The following is a 7,519-nucleotide window of genomic DNA, read 5'->3' on the forward strand; positions in this document are numbered from 1 at the left end:
CTTGAAGTGGAGTCACTGGGTCAGAGGATATGGCCTTCTTCAGTTTGGTGGTTGTCTAATTCCCCGCCATGGCACTTGTCCCAGACTGTCTTCCCTCCAGCAGTGTGTGAGAGTGCCTATTTTCCCACATCCCAGCCATTGTCACCTTTTTGAGCTTAGGAGTGTTTTGTGAAGAGTCTCTTACTTACAAGGAGTAGTTGATGAGTTTGAACCACCAACCTTACAGTTCAAACCAACCTTGAGGTTCAGTGCTTATCCTACAGCGCTACATCAGGACTCCTTTGGAAACCCTATACAGGGTAGCTATGAGTTGGAGCTGACTCAAAGGCAATTAGCACCACCAACAACATTTTACTTGAATTCACAATCGACACTCAAGGAAGCAGAAATCAGGAAGTCAAAGAATACTTTAAAGTCAAAACCTCTTTAAAGTATTCAAGAACAAAGGTGTCAGTTTGAGGATTAAGGTGCGACTGACCCAAGCCATGGGATTTTCAATTGCATCGTAAGTGTGTGAAAGCTGGACAGTGAATAAGGAAGACCGAAGAAGAATTGATGTCTTTGAGTTATGCTGTTAGTGAGGAATATTGGCTATGCTATGGACTGCCGGAAACAACAACAACAACCAGCCTTGAAATGCTTCTTAGAAGCAAGAATGATGAGACTTCCTCTCATGTACTTTGGGCATGTTATCAGGAGGGACCAGTTCCTGGAAAAGGACATATTGTGCTTGGTAAAGTAGAACAAAAAAGAGGGGGAAATAAAAAAGAGATGGCTTGGCAGCAATATGGGCTCAAACAGTCTGGTGAGGATGGCCCAAGAACGGGCAGTGTTTCATTCCGTTGTACATAAAAGTCACTCTGAGTCAGAACCGACTCGAAGGGAATCTAACACCACCACCACTATGCAAACCCAGTGCTGTCAAGTGGATTCTGACTCATATGAAGCCCTGGTGGCACAGTGGTTAAGTACCTGGCTGCTGACTGAAAGGTTGGTGGCTAGAACCCACCCCAACTGCTCTGTGGGAGATGTGTAAGCTTCCATAAAATGGCAGCCTTGGGAATCCTATGGGGCAGTTCTATTCTGTCTTATAAGGCTGCTATGAGGTAAAATTGACTTAACAGTTTTGTTGGTTTTTTTTTAAACTATTTGCCTGACTGTACTCTGGATTACCTCATTAACTCTTAGCAAGACTGAGTTAAGGACAGCCCTCCTTTGACTGATGAGACAAACTCAGAGTTGCCCTGTGTGGGGTTTCCAAGGCTGTAAGTCTCTATAGGACTAGAAAGCCCTTGGAACAGGTGGTGAGTTTGAACAGCCGACCCTGCGGTTAGCAGTCTAGTCTGGTGGTTATCCTACCAGCACCACACCAGGACTCCTCCTTGGACAGATGAGGAAACTGAGAATCAGAGAGTGTAAGTAACCTGCCTACACCACTCAGTTAATGAAGTGTACCGGCTGGGTTTGAACCCAGGTCTGTTTTAATACTGTCCTCTTTTCAGAAGATAAAGCCCTGTATAATTTTAGATGTAACTGTTTGGAGCTGATGTTTGCTTATAGTTGATGTGTTTCCAACAACAGTGCCTCTCTTGTGGCTGATTTGCTGGCTCAATCAGCAAATATCCACACAATGCCTGCTGTTTGTAAGCACCACACTTAACCCTGAGTATGCACCTGGGATCAAGACTGGTGTAGTCTCTGCCTTTGTTCACAAAACAATAAACAAATACAACCCACACTGTGAAAGCCCGAACCTGTGTAAGGCAGAAACCCGTCAGAGAAAGATTCAAATCTTCACCATTTAAAAGTGGTAAGACTGCACCCTGTCAAAGGCAGAGAACTTGTGAGACCCAGAAAAATAGGGCAGTCTCATGGAGTTCTGACTCATGGTTTCCACTGTAATCCCCTGGACGTATGTTGTAGTCCAGTGAGACAAGGGGAGACCCGGTGATCTAGTGTGCTGTTAACTTCAAGGTGAGCCATTTGAATCCACCAGCCACTGTAGGGAGAAAGATGAGGCTTTCTGCTCTCATACAGATTGATAGTCTCAGAAACCTTATACAGGGTCGTTGTGAGTTGGAACTGACTCGACAGGATAGTACACAACAAGAAGAATGTGACAAGACTACAAAGGAGATGGGGAGGCTGCTCTGTGGGGAGATCCTACTTAGTTCAGGGGAAGGAGGGGCTCTCTAAGGAAGTGTGTGTAGGGCAGTGATAAAGGATGTGTGTGGCGTTGAGCCTGAAGAAGTGGATAAAAAGTGTGCAGTAATTTTTTTATTCCATTTTATTTCAATGAAGGCTTTTATTTAAAACCATCTCTGGTAGTGTAGCGGTTACAAATCGGGCTGTGAACCGCAAGGTCAACAGTTCAAAACTACCAGCTGTTCTGCGGGAGAACGATGAGGCTATCTGCGCCTGTAAAGATTTACAGCCTCGGAAACCCTGTACAGGGTCACTATGGGTCGGAACCAACTCCACGGCACGTAACAACAACAACACAATCATTTTAAAACGCCAAGATAATAAATGGAGTCCTGGTGTGGGGTTGTTGTGATAAAGCACTAGCTGCAAGGTCAGTTTGAGCCGCTCCTTGGAATGCTTTACAGGGTCGCTATGAGTTGGAACCGACTCCATGGTCCTTTACAACACCACCACCAAGATAATAATACGTGTCAAGTACTTGATATCAGTTGGACTCCGTATAGGAATGGCTGTATCATTGTTAATGTCATTACACAGGTAATAATGGCTGCAGTTAGAGAGTGAACTGACTGAGTGACATGATGGTGTGGAAGGACATCACATCTCCATTTCTGCATTCATGTCCCAGGGAAACCTCACGCTGGGCCTCCTTGCTGCAGAAGCTCTTGAAGGGTATGTATCAAGTGGACTGTCTGTCTTCGCTCCCTGGGAACTTGTTGTCCTCGTTTGCCCAACTGTCCCACAGACTGTATGCACAGGCTCGGTTTTCTTTGACCTCTTTGTTGTCTACATTCAGAGTGGCTTTTTCCTGGAAGCCTCAGTCAATATAAACCACCCACTTCTTTAATTTCAGTTGTTGTGTCATTATTCTACTTCCCTTTTCAGACTCAAAGGTGGGAGGCTTTAGTGGAACTCATTTGCATTTTCCACTCCTTCACCAACTACTGGCCCTGCCAACGAGGCTGTGACCCCTGCACGCTTGGCCCCATCCCCAAGCCCAGGCCCTGGAGTCTGAAGGGGAAAGACAAGGAATCTCCGTGAGAATCCTCGAGAGTAAAGCCAGTGACGCCCACATGACCCTTAACCACCACAGCACTTCATTTATCCAGGGACCTTGGGAGCCCTTAGTAAGGGCCCATGGCCTCTCTCCTGATAGTTGAAGAGAAGCCTCGACGCACTAAATCCACTGTGGTTGGCTAGATTCTCACTCAGTGTGGCTCTCAGGCAGAGTAGGGTTTCCGAGGCTGTAAATCTTTGTGGAAGCAGACTGCAACATCTTTCTCCCTCAGAGCAGCTGGTGGGTTCAGTAATTGTGTATTTAACCACTGCGCCAGCAGGGCTCCTGTGAGCACCCCAAATGTCACCATTTGTAAAACCTCTGAAGGACATTTTCTAAAGGTAGACTACATTGGGCTTTCAGAAGAGAATGCTAATGAAAATGCTGTAGTTGCCGTTCAAGTTGGTTCAGACTCACACTGATCCATGTACTACAGAATAGGATTTGCTCCATAGAGTTTTCTTGGCTGTAATCTTTACAGAAGCAGACCACGAAGGCTTTTCTTCCCAAGCACTGCAGGGGAGGTTCAAACCACCAACCTTTAGGTTAATGTTGGTTGTAAGTGTCGTTGCATTGATTCCGACTCATAACAATCCTGTTGGATTTGAATTGTCAATCTTGTGATTAGTAGTCCAGTGCGTATTTATTCTACAGCACAACACCAGGTTCATAAGTTGGGCACAAACCATTTGTGCCACCCAGAAACCTTTAGATGTTGAATTTCTTTTGTACTATGTTGATGACGGTAGTGGTGCTGATAAAAATAATTATTTGTTGTTGTTAAGTGCCATCGAGTTTGTTCTGACTCATAACAACCCTGCATAGGGTTTCTGAGGAGTAGCTGGTGGGTTTGAACTGTGACCTTGTGATTCACAGTCCTGTGCTAATCCACAGCGTCACACCAGGAGTACATTTATTAAACACTTACTGTTTACCACGACTGGTCTAGGCCTTGCTTGAAGCATGTCATTCGGCTCTCCTGATAATCCTAAACTACCTGCCCAGGGTCCCATGATAAGTGTGACGGGTGGGCCTGGCAGGGCCCTGGATCTGAGGTGCCAATGCGCATGTATCTATACCTGGCCAGTGCCAGGAACCAGGGCAGCCACTGCAACAACAATCTCTCTTACAATCACAACCACCGTCCAAGTTCACGCTTTTTATGCCCACATTCCTGACCTGCAGTTTTTTCCTACATCTGATACGTGGAATGTCAGCTAGTGGCACAGAGAGAGACAAACTGACTCAAGGCATCCGGTAACTCCCCATGGCCACTCGTCCTCTCAATTCTACAGTGCTGTGTCTGGGCTGCTGTGGAGTGAGGGCTACAGCCAGAGAGAGTCAAGCTCACTGAGAGTTACTTGCCCCTTTGACCAACAGTTCCATTTCTGAGAAAGCATCCCACAGAATCAATCACTGGACCCTAAGACTGAGAGATACGCTCCCTCTTTGCAATAATGGAATCTATCTAAATATCCTCCTATGTTGTTGTTGTTGTTAAGTGCCATTGAGTCGGTTCTGACCCATAGCGACCCTGTATAGGGTTTCCGAGAAGTGACTGGTGAGCTTGAACCCCAACCTTGCAGTTCAAACAGCTTCGCAGTCTGGCGCATTAACCCACAGCCACACACCATTCCATTCTGTGGTTAGCAGTCCAATGCTTACCCTGAAACCCCTCCAGGGCATAAGCAACCATTAAAAATAATGAAGTAAATCAATACATAGTGATATGGGAATGATATATTATTAAGAGGCCAGAAAAAAAATGGGCTCATTTTTATTAAAATTTTATATGTACACTTGTGTGGCTATTTAAAATTAAGTTAAAATGGATGGGAAAAAAAAAATCAGCTTCTCACTTGCACGAGCCATATTTCAAGTACTCAGTTGCAGATGGCTGCAGCCTTGCACAGCTTGGGTATAGAGCATGTCTGTCATTTCTGGTAGTTCAACTGGGCAGAGCCTCTTGGCACTGTGGCCAAGAAGAGAACTTTCACTTGGTAGGTTACAGATTTACGTGTGGTCTATTACAATCAGCCAGTATACCCAAGTAGGTTATTATCATAAAAACAGGAAAACTCAGGGTTTCCTGGGTATAGGGGACATTCTGAGGAAATGTGGTGACACTGTGGGTTAGACATTGGTCTACTAACCAGAAAGTCAAACCCATGAGTCGTTCCTTGGGAGAAAGATGAGGCTGTCTGCTCCCTTGAAGACTGACAGTTTCAGAAAGATGTGGCACTGTGGGTTAATGTGTTGGACTGCACAGACATTTGAACCACAAGGTCGGTGGTTCAAGCTCACCAGCTGCTCCTTGGAAACCCTATACAGGGTTGCTATGGGTGTAAACCAACTCAATGGCTCTTGACAACAACCATGAGGAGTCGGAAATGACTCAGTGGCAGTGGGTTTGGTTTGCTTTGGGGGTTCTTGCCAGGTGGTGGGGAGTCCTCGTGTGGTACTGTGGGATAATGTGTCAGACTGCAAAGTCGTTTGAACTGCAAGGTTGGTGGTTCAGGCTCACCAGTGGCTCCTTGGAAACCCTCTACAGGGTCGCTATGGGTCGGAATCGACTCGACGGCACTTAACAACAACAACAACCAGGTGGTGAAGTTGTTGTTAAGTGCCGTCAAGCTGATTCCGACTCATAGCGACCTGGTATAGAGTTTCTGATGTAAATCTTTGTGGGAACAGAAAGCTTCATTTTTCTCCCATGGAGTAGCTGGTGGGCTTGGACCACTGACCTGTGTTGTGGTTCACAGTCTAACACTTGTCCTACACCTACCGGGTTCCATTACTTGGTGGTAGGTGGCAGTTTACTATCATTTCATAAGCTCTGTGTGTGTGCATTTTGAAGACAGTTTCAGGAAGACAGCCAATGCCGTAATTAATTTTCATCCTTTTCCTTCATTTTGATCTTGAGAAGTGAGGAAGCCTGTATCACACTTAAAACTCCTTTTAAATTATGTCTCTTAATAAAAATGGTAGTGATGGTGGTGGTGGTGGTTATGTACCATGGAGTCAGTTCCGAATAGGATTTCCAAGGTTGTAAATCTTTGCAGGAGCGGAAAGCCTCATATTTCTCCCGTGGAGTTGCTGGTAGATTCAAACTGCTGACCTTATGGGTAGCAGCCCAACTCATAACACACTATACAACCAGATATGCCTAAAAAATAGCATAGAGGAAAAAGAAGATTGTCCCGACAGGGCACGCATGGTGGGCCAGACTTGAGGTCAGAAGACTTTGGGGCAGATTCTGGTCCTTGACTTAACAGCTTTCTAGCTTTAGTGGAGTCATTTAACTGCAGTTTCCTAACCCAAGACTTTATCCCTGTTCAACCTGCTCTACTGAGATGGGGTAAGACTTTGAAGTGAGATGGTGTAGAAAAACTGAGGAACATGCTACACGGATGTGAGGGCTCAGTAACTAAAGCCTTGCATTATCACAATGGTTGCCTTGCCCATGCTACAGTAGAGAATCTTCAGATGCTCTGAGGTCACAGCAGCTGAAGGAAATGTTGCTGAGTCCCCACTGCCTTCATTGTGTGGAGATTTAGAAATAACATGTTATTTTATCTATTTAGCAAACACTTATGTAGTACTTGCTGTTTGTTAGACACACTATTCTAAGTACTTTGCAAATATTTGCTCATTTAATCCTCACACAATTCCGAGGCAGTCACTGTTAACATCCTCATTTCATGTGGGAGGAAATTGAGCCTCAGAGGGGTCAAGTAACCTGCCTAAGGTCTCACAGCTAGTCAGGGGCGGAGTGCCTAATAAAGGCAATCTGTACTGCTTCCTGTTTTTCTTTTTCCTCACCACAACTCTTTCCTCTGTCAAATATGGTCACAGAATTCTTTATGCCAGCTTATTTGTCTCAGGGGCGTGAGATTTAAATTCTGATAGGAAGTCTCATGACCAGGCAATCCTAACTAGTTTGGTAGCCTTGATTCTGGTTTTCTACCTTGTCTGGTGGAATGCGCTGAACTGCAGAGTTGGTTTGAACCGCAAGGTCAGTGGCTCAAGCTCACCAGCCGCTCCTTGGAAACCCTATACAGGGTTGCTATGAGTGGGAACCGACTCGATGGCACTTCACAACAATCTCATCTGGTAAGTAGGAGTGAACTGGGAAATTAGGCAAATCATCTGGTTTCCACTCTTTGATTTGCTGCTATTGGCTGTGTAACTTTTAGTGGGTTACTTAAATCTCTGTTCTTCAAATAGCTTTGTTTTTCAGTTGTTGTTGTTGTTGTT

This window comes from Chrysochloris asiatica, unplaced genomic scaffold, assembly GCF_000296735.1.
Source record: "Chrysochloris asiatica unplaced genomic scaffold, ChrAsi1.0 scaffold00072, whole genome shotgun sequence".
Classification (NCBI taxonomy): domain Eukaryota; kingdom Metazoa; phylum Chordata; class Mammalia; order Afrosoricida; family Chrysochloridae; genus Chrysochloris; species Chrysochloris asiatica.